This window comes from Bactrocera latifrons, unplaced genomic scaffold (assembly GCF_001853355.1).
Source record: "Bactrocera latifrons isolate USDA-ARS-PBARC rearing strain unplaced genomic scaffold, ASM185335v1 scaffold_277, whole genome shotgun sequence".
In the NCBI taxonomy this organism is placed as follows: Eukaryota; Metazoa; Arthropoda; class Insecta; order Diptera; family Tephritidae; genus Bactrocera; species Bactrocera latifrons.
This window is the reverse complement of record NW_017536374.1, coordinates 107,401-131,292: the sequence shown is the minus strand read 5'-3', so window position 1 is coordinate 131,292 and position 23,892 is coordinate 107,401. Positions and strand designations below refer to the sequence as shown.

Here is a 23,892-nt window from a genome sequence, read left to right as displayed (position 1 = left end):
CTTGACGACGCTGAAGTCAGACATTCCTTGAACAGCTTTGAGAGCACAGTTAGCGTGCTCACCACCACCATGGCCGCCACTGTGTTCTCAAAATGAATGGTCACTGCGCGCAAATAGGCTGCACGTCTGCCGTCAACTTGATAGCTCCACTTCTGTGAGGAAAACCTCCACAAGAAGACTGTTTGTTCACAGTTCTGAAAGGGTCTGGAATTTATAGAGTCCTATCTATGCTCTATCTGTCTAAACTTGCATCTTTCAGATAAGGCTCTTTCCAGAAAAGTGTGATGTCATATGACAAAACAGAACCAATTGACATAGTCGCCTTTGAAAGCGAAAGCGAATTAAAATATGCATTAATTGCAACCACGAAGGAAAATCTTTCTTGCAAAGCTTCCTTCTTTTACAGATTTACTTTCACTCAGCGCCGTAGTGACCTATACATTACTGTGATATGTTTCTCTCAGATTTATACACACACATACACATATCTAACCACCTTTAGTGTGCGGAAGTAAATTTGTTTCCACATTTCAAACACCGTCAGCTTTAATAATCGGATTTTAAAAATCTCTACTGCACGATGATTTTCTACTTTATTTCATTTTTACGGTTTTTTTTTGTTTGTTGTTCGCCAACTCTGCTCGCTGCAACTGCTTTCGACATTTTCGCAATAAACGCACACGCGCAAATATGGGTTACCTACGTGTCCTCATCAGGAACTTTAATGACTTTCTACTCGCCAGAGAATGAAAATCTCCACACCCACTCTGACGCACACACACACGCATCGGAAACTGCACACTGCCACAAACTAAAGGCTACGGGGTTACGCACGCACTTTTGCGGAAGCTATATGAAAGCGACGTGTTGTCCGCACGTCCATGTCAGCGCAAAGGGATAAGGGATATGAGCGCACGGTGGCATGTAAGATGTGTCGGTATAACTGTATATGCCATAGTGGTTATACACCTTGGCGCCGGTATAGGGGTTATATAAAACTCGGTTGCGGCTTTACTTGAGATAAAATATAATGAAAAAGCTAGGTAAATGCCAGGGGCACGATTGGTGCATGGGCAGGTGGCGGGCGGTTGTGTTATGGAAGTAATATATTGGTGTATAAATTTGTAGCGCTATGGGTGATATGAATACAAATTTATGTGGCACACATATATTTATGTGTCGTGCATTTTTGCTCTGTATATATGTATTGTGTTGTATATATGGACATGCCTTGAGTTTTTCGTCGTTGTAGCATAATTTGGGGCTTGCAACGCACATTCATTACTTCCTTACATATATACATACGTAACTTAAAGCTGTGCGATTGTGTCAAAGTATTACATATGTATGCTTCAAAATATATGTGTATATCTAAAAGGACTGTTAGATTTTTCTAATTCGAGTTCTGGGTTTAAGTTTCATTCGAGAAAAATTTTGGTAATACGCGTTTGAGCTGGCCGTCAATAGCTGAGCGAACTTTCTCCTTTCGTCTAGTCTCTTTCAAAATATAATCACTAGAGAGAGGAAGAGATATAGAGAAAGAGAGAAATGGAGAGCTAGAGAGGTAAAAAGATAGAGTGAGAGAGAAAGGGGAAGAGAGAAAGAGAGAGAGAGGATTAGGGCGAAATAAAGGGAAATCGATTTGTTGGGTTAAAGATTTTAGCGAAGTCCTCTAAAATTCAGGATACTATTTTTTGAAGCCTTACGTATGATACCAGCCTGAGCTGGCCGTCAATAGATGTTCGTTCGTTTTTCCTCTACATCTATGTCTCCTTGAAACTGCAATAAATAGAGAGAGGGAAAGAGTGATATGGAGCGCAAAAGCAAGGGGAGTGCGAGAGAGAAAGAAGCGGTGATCGATTGGTTGAGCTAATCCTCTCAGTGAAGTATCTAAGTCTTCACTATAATATTTTTTGTTTTGTCTAAAACAGACATTTTTTTCAAGCTACCCTCGTATCCACACAGAAACTACATTGCAAATATTCAGTCTGTGTATACAACCGCCACCCCGGGTGACCATATAATCTCGCTTTCGACCAGCCCTTCAACCGCAATCACCGCACATGTTCACACTCCTACTCACGCACACATACACACTCAAATGCATAATGCCCACAGGAATTGTGCCTGCCTGTACTGTGTGTATGTGTTTATTGGTACAAAAGTGTATGCATGTTTGGCGTAGTGCTGATAGCTGCTACTTTGTGCTTGCTGCTCCATCCGGTGGCATACATACTCGTACACACTTATAAACACATGCCAGTGTGCGGCTGTTGCGGTGTCAAGCGCACCGGAATTTCACTGTCCAGCCATTATTACACAGTTGTTGTAGGTGCTTTCAGTGTTTTTTGTTGTTTAATAGCCAAACCAAGTGTAATGGCTATGCACTCAATTGCATAAGAATCTGCGCAATTAAAAGTGAAATGCATGCTTTTAAACTCGTGACACACATACACAAAAATATACATATGAAGTTGAGCTGAGTGCGTCGTGGCGATCGGATATGGCGAAGACCAGCATTTTCTTTATTATGCTTTTGTAGGAAGTATAAGTACCGCAAGGAGAGACTTAAATTTATGTCAATCAGTTAAAGGGTAGACTTTAAGGAAAGCTCAGTGAAAGCTTGCGATTGCCTTACAAATTTCTTAAAGCTCTATAACCGTTCAGTGGGAGCTTTTGGTTTAATCGAAAATATCTTAAAGCTTCATGAAAGTTTTATGAATGTGTCCTGGTTATCTTAAAGCTTCATAAAAGTTTTATGAATTTGTCCTGGTTTTCTTAAAAATTTCATAAAGCTCCATGGAAGCTCTGTGAAAGCTTCAGCTTTCCTTAGAAATTTGTTAACGCTTCATGAAAGCTAAGTGAAAGCTTCCGATTTTCTCAAAAAATTCTCAAAGCTCAGTGAGTCAACGAAAGTTCAGTGAAAGCTTCTGGTTTGCTTAAAAAAATTTAAAGCGCTAAGAAAGCTCTGTGAAAAAAGTCTTTAAAAATTATGAAATACATTCATATTTATTTATCTCATTATATCTATGAGTTGGTGATTAAGTTAACTATTCACATTACTTCTTTTCAGAGTTTGCATTCTAAATATAGGAGTCATGATCATCTACAAAGCTTCACATGTCAATACACCTTAGGCGTGTCTCTCATAAATCTCATAAATCACTCATCTGAACCCAACAAATTTTAATTTTTGAATTTCGGACAAAACTCACAAGAAGTAATGTAATATTGCATTTTTAAGGTAAGTAAGAATTAAAAGAAAGCCTCAATACTTTAAGTAAAAACGATCGAGATTTAATTTATCTATAATATTTTGGCATAACACAGCTAACACGCTTCATGTGTATTGTGCCTTACACTGATTTTGGTCTCTGCGTGACTTTTTGAGTATTTTTAAATCCAAGACGATCCTAGCTACATAGGTCTCATATAGGTCTAGGTCTTACATTGAGATTTTTCATGGAGAACCGCGTCTCTAGACAACACATGTATTTTTCTTCAATTCCTAGTAAAACGTGTAAAGTTAATACTTGTTGTTAGGAAAAATGCTCGATATTCTTCTAGCAGCTCATTTGAAAAGCCCATCCTACCATATCAAACCATGTTTGTTTGGCAAAATTCATATTTTTTTGTCCAACACAGTTCACTTCAAGGGTGATACACTGCTTTTAGCGACCCTTCAAATTTTCGGTATAATTTTTGCAGTACGATTTGTCCTTTGTAGCAAAATAGACCGTCTTGGTGACCAGTTTTGGTGTTCTCCTCTTCTTTCGATGACAATTTTTTCTCAGCGAACATGCTTTTTAGATTTGAGAACAGAAAATAGTCGCAGCGTTTCAGATCTAAAGAATACGGTGGATGCGGAAGCTATACGAAGTTTAATTAATGGAACTTTTGCCATTATTTTTCACTGATTTCTTGGAAGGCGCAAGGGTTAGTGAAAATGCGCTTTCATTTTCTTGAAACGCAGGCGTTTTCAGCGTCGTCGTCCTGAAAATGGTCTAATAACGATATGTGAAAAAAGTGTTAAGGGGTTAAGTTAGAAGAATTTTTTACAGGGATACCTAAAATTAAATAAAATAGTAATTGCTTCACTTAACACAGTAAAATTGAATATTCCTAAACTTCAACTCATATCCACAATAAATGCCTTAAGACACATTGAAACCGATTTATGCCATTTCAAGTATTAGTGCATATGTTGCCTACATTTGTGCGCGCCGTAAATTCCTGCACTTGCAGACGTCAAGCGACGCGCAGCCTGAGTACAAGGCGAACCGTTGACCAAGAGCGCTAATGCTCATTTATTCATTTCACTCTGCAAGCGCCAGCGCGGCCTTGATTCGAGAACGCTAACGCTGTTGGGGGGAAATGAAGTAATATGCGAAAAAGTAAACATGCAAAGCGGCAAACGCCGAAACGAGGTTAACACAATCAAAGCGCAAATAGCAAAAGTGAAAATGCAACGCGCAACCGTGGAATACGGAAAGAGGGTGAGACCGGAGGCGCGGCAAAAAGCAGCAAATGTTTGTCAAACAAAAAGCAAACGAAGCACTGCAATGTAACAAATGTGCACGTTTTATGGAAATTTCAATTTAAAAAAAAAAAAAAAAAACAGAAAACGAAACAACAATCCTACAAAAAAAGTCGACCATTTTGCATTTGCGCGGCGTTTGCACCAGAAATGTGCGGAGAGCGCCAAAAAACCCGGGTACGCAGAAATCGTTCAAACAATTTGAAAATGATAGAAATAACGGCGCATACACGCGAAAGAGCGACGAGAAATGGCAAGCCGCTGTAGCATATGCGCTGGCGCCTGGAGATAGGCAAAGCAGAAAATGAAAACGCTTTCATCTAACGACGAAATCGGTGTTTTTTGTGCGGTGCTGCAACTTTTTCTGCAGTTTTGTGCGAAAAAATTATTACTTTTTTGCACTTCGAAGTAAAAAAGAAAATTGCTTAAAAATTGAAGTGCGCGCCAGCCCATACACAAAGTATTTGAAAGAAAGGCCAACAAACTGCCAACGAAAGCGAAATGCGCTGTCCCAATTTCGGCCCATGCAGCGCTGACTGGCTAAGTGCCCAGCTGTATGGGGTGGCTGTTGACCGGCCAGTTTGTTGGCAGCGTGCGGGCACATAAATACATCGCTGTATTTAGTAGTGGTAGTCTTTCTGGCATACGTGCCCCACTTATATATATATGTGTGTGTTTGTGTGTGCGTGAAAGTAATGCGCGCGCGCTTGATAAGCGGCATGCCGTCTTTGCCGCTGTCCATTCCGTTGCTGTTGTATCGCTGGCAATTTACATTTTATTTCGGTGCGCATTTTTTATTGCTTTGCATACAATTTCCTTTCTCTCCACTCTTTTGTAGTGCGCGCATAGATATGCTGCAGTTTTTTGCCACACAGCGCCTGCTTCACATCTGCCACTGAATGGTTTGCTTTCATTTATTTGAATATGATGGATTGTTTTATGATTTATACTTCTGATGCGGCGGGGAGTGCGCCACAGCGTGTGCCAAGTCCGTTTCGAGTGCTGCGATTAAGCTGAAAATGCCGTTGTTGAGTTGCTGGGCCAAGCGCAGATTGATGGAAGTTCAGCAAAACAATGCTGCCTTCAATCGTGACTTTCTCGTGAGCTTATCAACTTTAGTAAGGCAAATTTAATTTTAGCGACTTTAAATTTTTGTTTTCCCTTCTTAGTGACTTAGGAATTGAACTTGAAAATTTCTGTTGACATTACGAAGACAGTTTCAATCGAAGTGTCTCAGCTTTGGCTCAAAGCACTTTGTCGAACTGTTAGTAGCTTCTGATCCAGTTTAGAGCGACGGAATGGCCAATGCTGATCTCAGTCCGCTAAAGCTATCATGTCTCTCACGGATGTCCATTCGCCTACCTTCATATAGTTGACTGGCTCCTAGATATTAGATTTACAATTTCCTGTGAGCCTAAGTGGAACATGAAGCCTCAATAAAAAATGTAAAATCTGATTTTTTTCAAGGTAGTAATTTGATTTCTCTCCTCTATGTGTACGCTGGTCTCGTGCGTCTGCGGTTTTCTTCAGGATTCCAGTCTAGTGGGGTTTTTAAGTAGTCAATTTTTTGGTCAAAACCCCCTTTAGTAACGGAGAATTGAGTGTCGTAAAATACTTAAACCATCCCTTTCTAATGTGATCCCAGTTTTAATTAGTTTCGACATAAATGAGAAGTCTCTGATATGTAAGAGAGGGAGAGAGAGAGTGAGAAAGAGAGAGAGAGATATAAAAAACGATTTTTTCGTGACCTTTTTTTTTATCACAAAATAGACCATTCTTGAGAAGCTTTAGTCATATCTTACCGGTTCATTCATTATTTACCCCCAAGTACCAGCCTCTATATAGTCTCCCGTGCCATAGAGAGAGAGAGAGCAATTTTTCTTGGTTTGGCACAGTCTTAAGTCGGATTATATCGATTCATTACTCATTTACAGATACCAGCCTACATATCTTCTCCCATATGTTAGATAGAGAGAGAGAGAGAGAGTGAGCGATTTTCTTTGGCTTATTCTACCATAAATTAGTTTTTTAGAGACTTCATTCATATTTTAGCAACCTATATATGGCCTTTCATATCATAGAGATACAAAGAAAGAGAGAATGAAGTAGAGCGATGTTTGGTGGCTTTTGAGAGACTTAAGTTATACGCGTTAATCCATTATTTATTTGCTGTTACTAGACAATATAAGGCATCTCATATGCTAGAGAGAAAGGGAGAGACAGTATGACAGAAAAAGAGGGCAGGAAAGCGCTTTTTGAGGGCTTTTCACTTTCATAAAAGAGAGCGTTTTGAGCGGCCTTCGTCGGTACTTACCGATCATCCCTCGCAAACTTTTTTGAGTATTTTGTGAGCTTTTTATATTCGAGGAAAAAACGAAATGACTTTTTACAGATCCCGAATTAACACCTCACGTAACAACGGCATTCATATGCACAATATTCTTATTATAATGCTAAGTGGAGTAAATTTTTGTTCCGCAAACAATTCTTTGATTTCAAAATTGCTAGTGGAGTAAACAAAAATTAAATTTTAATATAATGCCACCAATTTCGAAGTTGTCAAGCAATTTGCTAGAGCTTACCTAATTTGAGTCCACGTAAACAAATTTCTCATCCAAATGGCTCTTCAAAACCAAAGCGCATAGAGAACGAATTCTTTCGCGAGGCAATATTATTTCAATAAATTTTTGAGTTCTCCCTGCAATCGAGTTAAGAACTGTGGCATCAATATAACATTTGGCAATCGCCCGGACGACAGCTGTAAAAGGCGAAATGAGATCTTCGAAACTGCGGCGCTTCAAACTGTCAGCTGCGTGCATCAAATACAAGTAGGTGAGCAAGTGTGCGCGTGTGTGTGTGTGCTTGCGCGTAACCAAGGCAACGCGATTGCCAATTTTCTATTTATTTACAATCTCCCGCTTTATTTGCAATTGAATGCGCACACAAAATGTCCGCCCTTTTTGTTGGTGTTGTTCGCTTTTCTTCATTTTTGCTAGCAAATACACGAGCACTATGTATGTACTTAGTGTGGCGGAGTATTGAGCTCACAGCGAAATTTTAAGAGTACACGAGCACAGAGCAAATTGTCAAACAAAGTATCAACTTGCAACATCAGCAATGCCAGGGGCAAGTAAGCAATGCAAATAACAACAAAAGCTGCAAGCATAAGCATGCAAATGTGTGTGTGTGAGCAATGCAACGAAATTGGAAAAAGCCAACAAGAGTCAACGTTTCAAAATTTCAAAAAGTGCTCTACATACACATAAATGTATGCGTGTGTGTGTGTTTGGGCGCCTTCGTTGCAGCAACAAATGCGCAGCGCTACCAACTATGCACTTGCACTTGCAACACGACACTTGACGATGGGCGCTTTTAGCGACAAATTCAAATATCAGTTTTGTGATGAAAGCGCCAATGGCGGTGTGAGCGGTGTGAGCGGTGGTGGGGTGTGGGGGGCTGCTGAGTGAGCGGTTGAGCTAGCTGCGGCGCAGGAAGCACATTTCCGTTGTTGGGTTTGGGTAAATGCATATTAAAGTAAGCGCTCATATTGCAGCTTTATGCGTTTGTATGTGCAAATATTTGAAATTCGTTGTTGTTGCTGTTGTTGTAGTTGCAAAAATAAATTGACATCTTACAAATCACATACTGTTGCACGGAGAACAACAACGATTTTGTTTAAGTTATTGCAACACATGCACACACATACAGGCATGCACACAGACAAGTATTTACTCGTCAATGTATTTGTATTGCTTGTTGCAAGTTGTTGAAGACTTTATGCACTTCAGTGATTTTGTTGCAACAGTAGCTGCGGCAGTTGCAATCATAAAATGACACAAGTGGCTGCCACATAGCTCACAAGTGCAAGCGGAAAGATGGCATCTAAATAAATAAATAAATGTATACATACATACATATGTTGCAATGTACATAGTTGCAACACATGCAACAAGAAGAAAAATTATTTGCTGTTGCGCTCCCAGCAGCCATCTTCGTAATTCCATATGTCCTTCATCACTCCAATTCGCTTTCCATCTCTCTTATTTAACAATCAGTTTACCGTTAGCTGGCACTCCCTTGCCATGACACAATTATTGTACAAACATACATCCTTGCATAGTTCTTGTAATTATTTTACAATTTTGAAATGCGATATTTGTATTGTGGATCAAAATGAAAAGCTTTGCGGCAAGGAGTGGTAAGCAATGTCTCATAGAGACGAAGCTCTCTATATAGTCGATCAAAAATGTTGCAACAAAATAAAAAAAAGCTTCATTCTTGGCATTTTGAACTCTTCGAAAGCTTTTGAGTCTAGGGCTTAAAAAGCTCAAAAGCTTAGAAATGGAAATGTGTACTCATATCTACCGTGTGGCACTTTCAGCATTTCGTGCTCTCCGAAAGCTTTTGACTCTATACCTCAAAAAGCTCGAAAGCTTAGAAACGGTGGGGTATACGCATAACCGCTGTGCCATCTTCAGAGTTTTGATCTCTCGAAAAGCTTTTGAGTCCATGGCTTAAAAACCTAGAAAGCTTAGGAACTAGGTTGAATGTATTCATATTAGAAGATTAGAAGTTGTAGAATGCTTACATCTAACTCACTCAGAATTAAGAATTCTATAAAGTATTCACAGCAAGAGTTAGACAATTACGTTTTATTTGAAGCCTCGTAACCTTAAAGAGTGATTTTGTGCTCGGCTTAAGAGAAGTTATAGAAAAGCTTTCCCGAAGCCTTGATATGGACGGTTCCTTGAATAAGTGATGAATAGTTCTTCAGTTCTCCAAAAGGTTTGATCCCTAAATTCGAAAATTCAAGGCTTAATCCAGCCGTCTGGATATAAATTTTGAAAAGCAAAGCTATGCTGAGTTTCAAGCCTTTATTTAGTATGGTCGTAAGTGAACCCAGAAGAATTTCGGGTATTCTTCGTGAACGCTTTATCAATCTGATACTTCATTATTCAAATTGTTAACACATCCTTAATGTCTTGGCTTCACAACTGACCCTGACAATCTGTAAACATTAAATAAACGCTATTGAAACTCTTCTGATATACTCTCTTTCTCACTTTCGTAGAGGTCAGAATTCTCTTTGTAACACTTTCCCTGCCCGCCAACACAATCACTAACCCTTTCACTCCTGCATCAAAGTTCGTAATCCAACCGTTGCGCATTGTTTCATCCTGCATCTTCCAAACACTTTGCTGCTGACCTTTAAGCAAATACACTCACCTGCAAATTGCTCCTTAACTGAGTAGCCTTTCAGACCACTTCTTTGCTGTGGTAACGTTGCTTAATTAACAATTTAAAAAGTAAATAAATTGTTTGAAGAAATTTCACTTTGTACAGGCTGTTTGCAGCTATTTATTGGCTGCTTATTTGTTTGCGGTTTGTTTGTCGTCTGGACCGTCTGGTCGGCAAAGAGTCGTCGTCTGTTCTGCTTCGTTTATCTTTTGCTTTGTATGCAGATTCTATTTGCCAGGGAAAGACGTCAATAACTAGATTTGTATTTAAGTTTATATAATATATATATTTGAAGTATTGAGTGATTTTTAGTTTAATGAGTAAAGGCGGTGGTTAAGCATAGATCCTTCAATAAAATCCTTCTCCATGCTTTAATTTATTTGAAATTATTGCACTTTTTCCCAGAACGAATAGAACAGATGACGTAAGAAAGATGTCGTAGATATGCAAGCTTCTAAAGTAGTGAAATTCTCCATCCCACTGACTATGAGTTCGGTTACATAGAGATCGCGATCTCAGCTACTGCTTGGAGTCTCGTAGGTCATCGTGCTGAAACGAATTGCTTTTTAGCGAATTTTACCCTTGATGGCTGTTAATGACGGAGCTGTATGTTCTTCATTTTTACATAGAGTTCGAACATACAACACTTCACTAATGCCTCCTCTCAATTTCTTGTCATTGTTGCATTATCTTTTTGCCAGCGTTTCTGTGGATTCTTTCCTTATAAACAACAGGATCGCATCGTGGTACTTCTCGCCACTATGCCAGAGTTCTCGACTCCGCTGACGAATCGCCATCCCTCAGTTGGCAGATTGGGATTGCAGGCTCTGGTGAGCTGCATTGTCTGATCCATCTGCGATATTGTAGGCGGCATTCATACCTTCGTCTTTGGTCGACTTCTTGCCAACCGCTGGCAGCCTGGTTCCGGGGTATACCTGCCCAACTTTGGCTATTGCGTACCTTTATGATAGATGGATTGATAGTCATCACCGGCTACCATCTTGATCTGATCCTGGTGCCATTTGGCGTCCGGGCATGACGGTGGCGCAACGTAGTGGCTTAATAGCACTTCCGCCACCACATTTGCCGGAGCAGTTTGCACCCATTTCCATTAGGTTCTGGGGATTTTTCTTTCGGCATCTTTCTTAACTAGCAAGCAAATGGTAGTGGCGTTCCGGTCTTTTGACCGACAGCTTAGCATCTCCAGCTTCAATGCACTTCGAAGTGCTAGCCCCTGCACCTAGACACACTTCGCACTTGCTTTTGCGCAGGATGTTTTTGAACTCGATGCAAACGCTGCTCCCTTCTGGGAACAACTAGTTCCCTACGGCTTTTTTTACACGAAATCGGGACTTTTTAATTCGGACCGGAAGTCGCCAGTAAGTACCCACATTCAAAAGGTAGTCATTAGTTTATTCGCTAAAGAGTTTCGCGAGCCAGGTTTCATCGATATTCTTCTTCTCTGTAAGACTCGTTGAAGTTCGTCGAGGCGTGCTTTGTTGGGGTTTCGGGGTCAATTTGCGATGGAGATAGGATGGGATCGACAACAACCAAGCAAGCTTCTGAAGTTAACCAAAGCTAAGCTTTTAGAAAGAATCGAAGTTTTAATTGGTATTAGTGGCAAAGTCCACCGAACATTCCCATTATCCTCCTCTATTTTATCGATATCCTGCTCTAAGTTTACCCCACAGAAACGTGTCTATGCCCTATTCATACAATACTTCACACTAAGTTATCACAGCCGTGTATTAAAGCTGCTTTTGATCGCTTTCTCCAACTCTCGTAACACAAATCAATTTAACCGCAGGCATTGCGTTGTGCATTTACCACAGAATTTCAATTATACGCCTGCCGTTATGTGTATTTATGAGCAAAAGAATGGAAAACTTTCACCGAACCGCTCGAATAACCCAACAACAAATATGCGCGACAGCACTTGTTGCAACTATGCTGCAACTGCCAACGTTAAATGCATTTTTTCAATCTGCGGAAAAAAACTGTGAAGAAAAGAAATGAAATGCGAATAAAAAGAAACTACATTTTCCATTAAGACATTTCTCGAATTCGCGCAATTTCAATTTCTTTGCTTTGCGCCGCTGCATTTGACATGCCCACGCGCGCCCTGCCACCATGTTGCATGCATCCTTGAAGAAGTTGAAACAATAGAAAAATTCCTTGCGGCCATGCAACACAATGCGAGCGCGCAATATGGCAACATAACGGCGAATGAAATAAATGGATTTTTGCAGTTGCATGTGGCTGGTGGCGCCACACCAGGTGCCATGCGGGTGCGGGTAGGCGCGCGCGTGCTTTCACTGCTTTCACTGGCAGCTGCCACCTGTGTGCCCTACAATCGCTGCCACAAAATCGGAGCAAACAAGCAGTGTCGTCGTCGTCGTCGTCGTCGTCATGGTGCGGCGTCAGTAACGGCATTGTAAAGCATTGTTCGCGTTCACTATACGCTCTTGATTTCATAAACTTGTAATTCGCTTTCGTTGTCGCAAGTCCGTCGCACCGCCCACCGCGCTGCGGCATAGTTGTATTCTACCTCAGCGCGCAGTTTCAGCATCTTAGTTTTGTGCCACTTTTACTTTTGTCTCGCGCCGCTTCCTGCAAGGCCCTCGCACCGCTACTATTTTTCCGCTCAGCGCATTTTTATACTTTTCAAGTTTTTTATGTTTTATTTTTTTATAAAAAAGAAATAGATTAATATGGTTTTTCCGCCTGCTCTTACGTATGCGCCCTTCACTGTCTTAATTTCACCCATTTCTCATTTTCCACATTTTGTTGCAAGCATAGGCGTTAGGTTTGTTACTGTATTCGCTGATTGCCGTTGCAACTCTGTACGAAGGGACGACAATTGGCGTCGGCGAAAGTATGCCATTGAAAGTGAAACCATTAAAAATGCACTCGACACAATCGACGCCGCGGCTTTCATTTTCAACTGCGTCAACAAAAGAAACTATTTGTTTGCTCTCCATATTTACCTTTATATTGCATTTGTTAACAACGCCATTATTTGCTCGTGACGCCCCCATTGTGCCCCATTGTTCTCATCAATATTAACGTCCTTGCCGAAGTTCAAAAACTATTTCTCTTCACTTCCTGCTCTCTCAACAATCGATACTCACAGAAACTTGTGCGATTTTTCATTCCGAACTTTGTCGTATTTGTCAAAGCGCTTCTGGTTTTCAAGTGCTTGCGGTAATGGAACTTGCTGCATATTTATAATGGGTTAATGAGCTGTTGAGAAATGGTGCAACTGTGTTCTACAAGAAAGAAAATAGTTTTTACACTTCAAAGTTGAATGTGGAAGGGCATAATCAACGTCACTTTGTGATTTATTTTTCCTCTTTTCTGCATGTTAGGGACGGATCCAACAACTGTGGGTCCGTTCCCCGTGCTAACTGTGTCCGAGATGTTAGAGTTCTGCAGAGCTTACGGAAGTTACGGCAAATCAAATTCAACCTCAACTCCGCGGTATTTTGTTCAAGCCTTACATTAAATTCATCCACTGGTCAGTCGTATACGGTCTGGACGCATATGCCGGTAATAAAGTTATAGGTGAAAGCTTTGCCCTGAGCTTTTACGATTGCAAAATATATTTCACTCTTTTGCTCTTGCATATAATCTCCTTCATATCTCTTTTGTGCATGTTTTGCAGTAAAATCCTCCTGTAGTCGTATATTTATAGTCAGCCCTACATTTTTTTCGACAAACTGAGATTTTCCACGTGGAATCTGTATTTTCGAAAATTCAATTAATTTTGACGATAACGAAGCCTAGGGGACACCTTCTTCAGGAGAATAAGACTTCAGATTCTCTACTGTCCCTGCTAACAAATGCTTTGGAAAAAGCAAGAGCGGTAACCTATCTATTGGGTAGTCGAAAAAGTTTTTTCGTATTTTGTCAATAGATGCCAATCACATTTGTCATACCATATAGTATTGGAAAGCTGAGACTATAAGCTTCACTTCATTAATTGAAAAAAAAAACAAAAAAAAAAAGTTACAGCTGTTCAAAAATGAGTGAAAATAGTTAAGGTTAGATTAGAAATACATAAAGACATTTCGACTACTTTATATATAGTACATAAGTGTGGTGGAGTTGTAACTGTGAGCCTACAGTAATGTTCGCGCTTAGCTTTTGTGCCGCAAAACTCAGTAATTGCATCCATTGTCCTTACAAATTAATTAAGCACTTGCACTTAAACTAATTGCTATATGAAACACAATAATTTAAGCTTTACGTTTTCTTAATTCCACTTCTCCAACATTTTATATTTATTTTTATACACCAAAGCGCCATTGTTTACAAATTAAGAACTCAAGCGGCTAAAGCAAATGGGAAATATGCTTAAAATTATGCGCTAGCAAAATGAATAAAATATTCTGCTGATTAAAAAAATATTTCGCGCACTAAACGCATAACCTTTTTGCGCCCACTCCCCTCTCGACATTTAGTGAAAGAAAGCACATGAAGTCATGCGTGTAAAATATTTTAGCGTTCCAGCAAAGACGCTTTGCACTAAGCAAGCCAAGCACGGCAGGACTTTGCTGTGGCAACAGACAAATCTTCTCAAGCAGCGGCGGGGCTTATACATAAGTATAAAGTATATATGTACGTTCCACCAGCCGCAACAAACCCACTCATATTTGCCGCTTCACAGCTGCCACTAAGCGCTCCGTTTTCAAGTTAGTCGTCCAGCTACTGGTCAACGGCCTGTCTGTGGAAGAAATTTACTACGAGTATATATATACATATCGGTACATATATATTTTGTATAGTCTAGATTGCACTTGAAATTTGGCCGACGTCCTCATCAAGTTTCACCGCTGCCATATTTTTTTTGCTCATTTTTGTTTGGTCTCTCGTCGAGTCTGAAGCAGGACACGTCGAAAAGCAGCCAGCCAAATAAGCTGTAGCTCAAGTTCAAGCACCACTTCAAGCGTAAGTCGTGTGCACTTAATTCAATTAAGTTAAAAAATTTTATTTGAAAAAAAGAGCGCAGCCATAATAACAATAATAGTAAAGCAATGCAAGAAAATTGGAGAGTAGGAGCCTTTATTAGGGTGTTGAACATTCGGTGAGTGGCCGAAAAGATGCAACTATCTGCAGATGTCTAAAAATGTGGGCAGCGTTTGTAAACATACTAAAAGAAGTCTTTCGTAGAAACGGCGATAAGCAGGAATTTTTAATATTATTGTAAATAACTCAAGTATAAATAATTAAACGAAAAGCGCTTAAAAACGCTATAGCTTTGTGAAATAAAGATTTAGTGTAGCGGAATTAAGATTTGTATAGGCAGCCTGGTTTCAAACCACAAGCAAACAGCTGTTTATATGTAGTAAAGACTCACACCGCGCGGGGTTTGGCTCGTCTGCACGGAATTTGAATTCCTATGGATTATTCAAATCTATCGAGTATTTGCTCTTAATATTTCGATATCTCCCACGAAAGAAGTCTGAAAGGATCCTTGATTAAAATGTATCAGATGAACACTGATTTTCGATTATTTCTCTTACCTAACCTTTTGAGATACAAAATTAAACCGCTTCTACTAATTTAGCTAAGGTTAGCCTTATGGAAACTGATATTACCAACGGAACTTAAAAGCTATAGAAACTAGATACGCGCTAGATAGTGAGAGAAATTGCATCAGTCCACCACGGCACTCTATAGCGTTAAGTATTGTCTGCTAAAACCATTTAGCTCTTGAAAAGTCGCCCAAGCTGCGAAAAACTAATTGGTATGTGATCAAATTTGACCCGGACTGACAAAAAAACAACTTTAGATATACCATTTGAGTCCATAATTTTGCAACCTTGAATATTATTTTGCAACTTTAGATCCACTTTCCCTTTGGAGACTCTAGGGAGCTCCCCTCCTTTTCTTATATTGCTCATTAGAAGATAACAATGACAGTATTGTGTACTGACAACCGTTTAGCCCCCAAAGTCATCCCAGGTGAGAAAAGAAAATATGTACCATCTGATGAAATTTGATGCGGACTGTTAAAAATCATAAAATTTTGGGTATAGCATTGCAGACCATCGCTCCTCGTATGTTGAATATTACTACACATCTTTTACCCCCAATTGACTCAGGAGATTACACAGAGCTCATCTCTTTTTCTTATTTTGTTCATTTTAAAGTAACCACGAACCTTTTACAGGAATTCTGAGCGATAGTTGTAATAATTCGTTTAGCATTCAAAAGGTCGCCCAAGCTGAGAAAAAAAATATTTACCATCTGATCAAATTTAAACCGGACTGATAAAAAATTTGTTAATATACCGCATAACAACATAATTACTCACATACTGAAAAACTGCAAAGTACTTCCTCTACTTCGGCTTCGGAGGTTCTACCAACTTCGCTCTCATTTACTTATTACATCCATGCGAACGCTTTGCTCGCAGAAAACTTTATTTCTCTACCAATATATAGATGTATATATATTCTTAAGTCTATCCGTCATGTACACACATTACTTCATACACTTTTCTTTAGCTTGTTATCTACCTTTCGAAAAGCTTTAGCCAATTAAGCAAAATCGACAATTTCTCTCATGGCAATTAATGCATTTTCAATTGAACTCATAATACCACGCCTCCAACTGCAACATAATTATTTCTTATGGCAACAATAAATACCTGACAATGGCATTATACAATGTAATTATAGCCTTAGGACTAGATCAGCAACAAACTGGCAATTAGTTGATAATCTGTTTGGCCAATGCGATAGAGGCGCTAGGCTGACTTATGTATTAACCCTTGAAACACTAATAACAAGAGGGGTGTATGTGAAGGGGATGCTAACAAATAAGACAGACATATATGAGTATAAGGCTTAAGTACATATTTACGGATATTGTTGGTGGTTATGAGGGATGATACCCCGCGGGAAATTGTTTTCCCTAATTTACTGTAGACCCAGGTTTTTGGGTGAAATATTTGTTCGCTAGCTGAGACTCAAACCGTGAAGTAAGCTTAATTTCCATAAATTTGCATGAAATTCATTGCTCAAAATCAACTGTATTTTAATCTGTTATCGGCCATTGACTAGTTTTCTACAATCTGTAAGGCAATACTTGTGTGCTCCACAATCTTTAGCTTCACCGCGTGAGGGCCAATGGGACAGTGTCTAGTTAGTCGCATTTTTTGAGCCCTTTTTGTAGTTAAGCTACCAACTACTGACTATTATGAGATTCATCTGAGTAGTACGCTTTCCGTTCAGTATATGCAATTAGTTGCTGGTAGCAGGACAGTTTGGAAGCCTTCTGTTTATGGCAGCTCCAATTGAGACCCCGATTCTGCCAAAGATCAAATGTGGCGGTCAAAGTGTAGCCCTGAGGTTCCCACAGTGAATGTATGTTGAGTATGTTGGAACTAAACTCTTTTCAATCACATTTGGTTTTTGCTTTGTTGGTTGGGGTATTTGTGGGTGTCTGATATTAAGATTATGGATATGGATTGGATATTAGCATATTTAATTAAGCTTTTTAAAATTCGCCATAAGTTCCTACAGGGCACGCCAGTTGCGACAGCAATACTTTACAGTGATGAGTGGCTTCGGTTATATGTCTAGATTTGTAGGTAGTTATGTTCTCCAAACCCAGTCAGTTTGATCGCTTAATCCCGCTGCTTGGCAATGTTGCTGCCTTATGCATTGTAACTCAATTAAAATTTAGTATCTAAGCAAATAATTTCGGCAACTGCACACACTTACACAAAGATATACATGTAATTGTATACGAGACTCAGCTCTCACAGCCCAGACCAAGGGTTGCACACGGCAGGCGGTAGACGGTCGCTCTAAAACTGATCAACTGGTATAGGCACATTTTGATGAATTGCGCAGCACAAGCTAATCTGCAACACGGCAAAAAAGCAGTACACTGAAAAACACCGAATGTATGTTGTACGGCTGTGCGCGCCCGTGGGGTGAAGGTTGCATGTTGAGAGCGGCGCGCAAAAAAAGGAAAACAGAAAATCATTCGTAGGCATATTTGAGTTTTATTTGCTGACGCAGTGTAAACGAATGTACGATGAGGCAGCGCATGCAACGTTGTAAACTTGAGGCATGAAGCAGCTATGTATGTATGTGCGGTGGCGGCAGTACGCCAGCTCAGCCGTTCGCAATTGCAGTTTAGCCAGAACAACAATGTTGCAAGGGCTTGGGCGCGCATCAAAAATTAAACAGGCGAAGTGCGCTGCCATGTAGGCTATGAATTTTGTTGCAATAACAGCCGCAACAACAGTTGTAAGTAGTTGTTGCAGGGAAACAATAACGACAAAACTGATGGTAGGACCTGGCAACAGTCAAACAATGCACACACAGCGACGAACTGCAAATCAAAGCTTGCATAAAAACATAAATCGACCGCAGTTTGAAATACAAGCATGCCCCTTGCAGCATGTACACAATTGTTGTGGCATGTTGCAACAGCCTCACAAAGCGCATCAGCCTTAACATCACACTCGTCATCATGCTCAACATTACTCCCGTCATCATCATCATCCTCATCCTCCTGCTCAACCTCATCAGAGAACTCATCAGCGGCATCATCAGCATGCAACATTTCGTGTACCTTGCGGTGCAGCGCTCTCTGTTGTTGTTTATTTGTATTTGTTTTTAATTTGCAACATAAAATACCGCTGTAGTCAGCAGTGCTCACTGCAACAACAAAAACTGTACACATTACTCTGCTCAGGCCGGCTGTCAGCTTAACGCAAATACTCCTGCAGCTAAGCTAAGCTCGCGCTAATTATCCGCGTAACTGCTGATTGCAGTATAACTTAGAGCTTTGCCTGCCACAAACACACGCATATATCTACACAAGTGCTGAGCAGAAATGCGCTGACATATGCAAAAGTATGAAGCAGCAGTGTTGCAATTGCAGCTATGCATTTTAACTAATATTCATAGCTTGTCGGCTGAGTGGGGTTTGGGTCGCGTTGTGCTGCGCTGACGACCGATTAACCTTGCGCCTAATGAGTTCCTAGAATATATGTGTGTATGTGTAGATATTTGCAAGCGCAGTTCATCATTATAGCGTATTGCGTCAGCAGAAAATTTATCAGCGCCGATTGATGTAATAACAAGCAAAAGTTGTTGCATTGGATGGATGTGAGGCAAATTGAAAATCTGCATTACTGGAAAATAAAATTTATAATGTTTGAGAATTGATCGAACCCGATATTTCTGAGCTGCATCAGTTACTCTTATTCAAATGTCTACATATAAATATCGGTCCACGGAAAGTGGTACTGAGGTTCAAAGCAAACAGCTGCTCCTTACTTGGCCCAGCTTACATTATTCAGAAGAGCATATAGTAGAATTTTGTTTAAATTTAGCCAATACAACAACCCTCTTTAAGATATAGAGTCAACGACACCTTTGTATATATTTTATGAAGTCAAAGACGCTATTGTTTACATTTTGTCAAGGTCAGTGATCACTTTTTAACATTTGAGGTCAATGGACGCTTTTTAACATTTAGCGAAGTTCACAACCTTTGTTTACATTTAGGCTAGACAACAACCTTTGTTTACATTTGGTAATTTTGTTGCAAAACCGTTGACTGTGTATGAATGGTTTTCTGTTATACATACTCCTCTACTATTGCTAATTCTTGAGTTGCGCTAAATTTTCTAGGCGCAAGATCATTTTGTGACTTTTCTGTTGAGGTTTGATATGAGGTTTACCTCTACCATCCAAATAAAGTTAATGGATTTCAAAGGCCTTCAGCTATTTTATTCCAACAGACTCTTGAAACACCGCAAATTTAACAGAAAATGGTGGCTCTCGGGTGTACTTGCGGAACAGTTTCAATGGCTTCGCCTACCTTGGCCTTTGAGTTAATTTCTAGCAGCACGATCGCTCTTCTCTCACACAAATATATTCAACTTAAAGTGGATTTATGAAGAAAGAATTTATTTCACTGCTTAGCCAAGCGATTTTTCTACAAATCGGCCATGCAGCAAGGTTAATGATGCTACTCAACCTTCATTCAGTTGTTGCTATTTACTGGTATGTGCTGCTTTGCATTGCTGAATTTTATGACTTTTTGAGTAGCCAGTCGAGTTTGCAAGAGTCAAGTGGCTGCATCAGCGCTGCCAGCTGAAATGCACACGCACACATGCTTGGAAACATACGATATGGAAGAATTGGTGTGCACGTGTACCAATGTAGAAGCGTGAAAGCAGATCAACAACTCAACAAGCTGCAGCAACAGCTAAGAAATAAGCACTAACAACAAGTATCCTTCAAAAGTAGCTATTCGCTCTGTATTAGTTGCATGCAGCTCTATTCAGCTTCGCACCAAAGCTTAGACATTCAGGATTTTCCAGGCGTGTGTGTGTATGTGTTAGTGTGTACATTGTGGAAGTTCACTTGTCCGTGGGCACTTGCTTGAAAGGTTAAGTACTACTTGTATGAAGGCATAGTGTTGCAAGCGAATGACCTTGTAGAGAGTAGTTGAGAGTTTAGCCAGGGGCTTTCGGTGTCCCTGTAGTCGGTGAAAAGATCATTGCTAAATTGAGGAATATTTTCAAGTATTCTTAGATGTTGCTTTCTGCTTTTCAAAACGATCGTGACCAAATCTGTGTGTCTTGGTCTTCTCTACTTACTTTCAGTGAAGTTAGATCAGTTTCTTTACAGACTAAGCAGACCACCAAACGCTTAACTTAAACATTCATTATTTTAACATTCAGTTGAGATATCAAATGACTGCTTTACTAACCTATAAACCGGTTAGTTGTTTGAATCCTTCTTAATTGAGCTTTCTGTTGCTGCCAGTACTTAATATATGATATCGGTACTGAATTACTCTGCCGAGAGTACCGTTAGATATGAGGTGGTGAAAATCCACGAGTTATGAAAATCTTACTTGCTTATTATGTCATTAGCAGGTCTCACTATTATGATCTAGGTTGGAAATTCTTTAATTTTAGGAAGCTTTCGGTGGAGCTCGTATTTCAAAAAAAAGAATGTGAAGTTTTCAAAACCCGGTCTTTACTAACAGGCATTTGTGGTTAAATGTGTCATTTTAAAAGCCTGATATTGAGACACAGTTTGTTTGGATTACTAGGAACTGGTTAGACTTTCTGTAGTTGAGTATAAAGACTCAACAGAGTTGCAATCCACGCTTGTATGGTGTTGACGCCACTTCTGTGCTGCAAAATCTGTGACCACCAAAGCAAATAGTTTATCAAGTTTCACCCGAAAATCGATTCATCATCGAGAGGGAACGATCTTCTTGAGGCTGCGTAGCCTTTAGGTATTCTTAGCAGATTTTAAATAAGTGGCGACTTTCATTTAAAAGTTCTAGCTCCAGAGCTTGAAGTTAGTAAAAGGGTAGCGTCAAAGCTAACATACCGAAAGTTGAACTCGGGTTGTAGTCCATCATTGAACTTACAGCTTAAGTACTTAATGCATACGGGATAATCGGTGTATTGACTAGCAAAGGGAATTATTTCTCAAGTTTCACCGGTAAATCGATTTAGCATAAAAAGCAAAAGGCTGAGTCTTTGAATGTTTTGGGTCTTCTCAGTCTCCGGCAGTAGAATGAAGGTCGATCTCCATTTAAAAGATCTAGGTTTCTAGCTTGACGTTAGAAAAGAGGCAACAGCAGTGCCAATGGACCGAAGATCGATTCACCCCGGCGGTTCGTGCTTGAATTACTCTTAAAAATCCAAACCTGTTTGCAAAAAATGTGTATCGATTCCGTTATTTCGTGACCTCGTAAGCGCATAAGAGGGAGTAAAAGGGAATGGATGCACTTAACTACAAGATAGTTGTTTTTCTTGTTGTTGTAACCCATTTACTTCTGTGCGCAACGAAATTAAAATGGCTCTTGGCTATATTCTTAACTCGCAAAGCGAATACCGTTACTCAACACTTGTATGTGGGAAGCATAAAAGCTACAAAAGCTTGAACACAAATACTACAAGCCCGAAACAACAACAACAACAACAACAAGGGATAACATGGTAACAAAGTACCAACGATTACCCTTAAGCACAGCGGCAAGCAAGCATTGCCATGTGGCATGTGGCAGGAAACTACTAAAACGGGGAGCACAACACAACTCAACTGCAACTCACACCCACACACATGCTTACATAAGTGTGTTGCATAAACACCGACATGGTAGCGCTGACGATTTGCATCAGCCTTTGGCCGCATTGCAATGTTGCACAAGGCTCGAATGCGGCAAGTGTTGTTGCCGCTGCTGTGGCAAGTGTGAATCAACGCCGAAACAGTGAGTGTGGCACATAGTGTTGTATAAATTGTAAGTGTATGTGTGCGGCGTGCATGTCAAGTGGCTCCACGTCGAGTGTGTATGTGCGTGTGTGTGCATGTTGCAACTGAGTTAAACTTTCGCACCATTCAATGGCTAACAACTGCATAACTGCGCGCACTTGCAACACTGCAACATTCCTCTGGGAGTCTGGCTGCCATAAATACAGATGTAAGCTTGACTGTGTATATGTGTGTGCACTTGCAGCTAAATAACTGTTTTATGCAAAGCTCTGCAGTTGTGTTCTTCTTTGCTTTCTTTGCTTTCCGAGCTTTTCTTACTGCTTTTGTTGTTGTCGTTTGCCTGCTGTTGCTTAATAACTCAGACGCACTCGCTTTGGCCTCTTCAACTCAAACACACACACTCACACACATTTCTTGCACTTGTCCTCGTTGCATATTATGACTGCAAAAATAATTGCCCATCGTTATGTTGCTGTACTTTGTGGCCCGCTTTGCTCTTGCAACAATAATAACTACTTAATTGTGGATGCTACACTTTTTGTGGCAATGTAATGGGGTGAAATGAATTATCTGGCTTTGTTGCAGTGTCTCTGTCTGGATTAGCTTCGTTTTGGCGCTAATAAATCATAAAAGAAAGTCTATTAGAATTGAAATTCGAGTTATGATACCGTTAGAGGGCGAATACTGGTTGAATAATTATGTTGTTGATGCATTGTTTTGTGAGTAGTGTTTAGTTAGTTGCCCTCCGATGTTGCTAAGCTGAGTTAGCGAGTTCAAACATTCCATCGTAAACTCCATTTTATAAGGCTAAGCTTCCTTGCTGACCCGATCAAGTCTTCGTTTCACAAAAACTTGTGCTCGAAATGTTGTCCGGATGGAAGAGAACACCGCACCTTTGAAGGTTTTCGATTCAGTACCCTCCGATGGAAGCTGAGTAAGCCAAATATCTAAAAGAAGAAACGACTGGCGCGCTGCAGTTAACTCGGCAACAATGGCTTACGCGACGTAGTTTGAACATCCCACAAATTTTTTGAGGCGGTGAGTCTCAATTCAAGTTACTTCGTTAGATTTGTCGAACTTGTGTCTACCGCGATATATCAAACTAAAGCAGTCGAAAGCTGGGATAGCTTAGGTTATTTAGGTCGTGGGGTTGATACAAAATCGATGGATCTCACATGGATAAGGATTCGTTCTTTGTGTTGCCCCAGAACTCTAAAATCGCATAATCTCGAAAATCGATGAAGTGTCACTTCGCGATGTTCCCCTAAGATGTGTCTACCGAATTGTCAAGATATTCTAATCTCAGTCTAGTTTCGAAGACCTCTTAGGTTTCTCTTCGGTGCAGAAGGATTTCATGGTCGCACAGCTCTCGAGAGGTCCGTAGGTCCAGTGCTAAAGCGTAAGAGAACAATAGTGTATCGATTCATTTCCAATCGAATAAAATGGGAATAAGCTCCCGCCGCTTTCTGCGATTCAACTGTGGCCAGACAACCTAATATGGCTTATACGGAAGACGCGTGATGTTATTGCTGCTCAGGTCATTCTTTCCTTTGCTAGTTCCGAGCACGCACACTCACCGATTAATTTCTTTAGACTCATTCGATTTTAACGTTGGACAAATAGTTGTATCATACTTTAACCTTGTTACTTCCTGTGTAAACAGATCAAATAAACTATAAGGTTCCTCCTCCGAATACAATTCAGTAATCGAGTTTCTTGCAATACCACATGTTTAACTATATATTGCAGGGATATGGGTCAAACAACTACGATATTAACTTCCGTTTTTCCCTCACCCACAAAGTATTTGTACTCCCCTTTTCTTTGGTTTACTTTGACCCAAAT

The 23,892-nt window shown here is 40.1% G+C and overlaps 1 long non-coding RNA gene across 1 annotated transcript in view; it reads left to right on the top strand.

The window, feature by feature from the left end:
* The window catches only part of LOC108970029, a 147,736-nt gene extending 144,498 nt beyond the window's left edge, over positions 1-3,238 (top strand). The window contains exon 5 of the long non-coding RNA XR_001993453.1: positions 3,074-3,238. This is a non-coding gene — a long non-coding RNA (uncharacterized LOC108970029). The remainder of the gene's footprint in view (positions 1-3,073) is intronic.
* Positions 3,239-23,892: the final 20,654 nt, after the last annotated feature.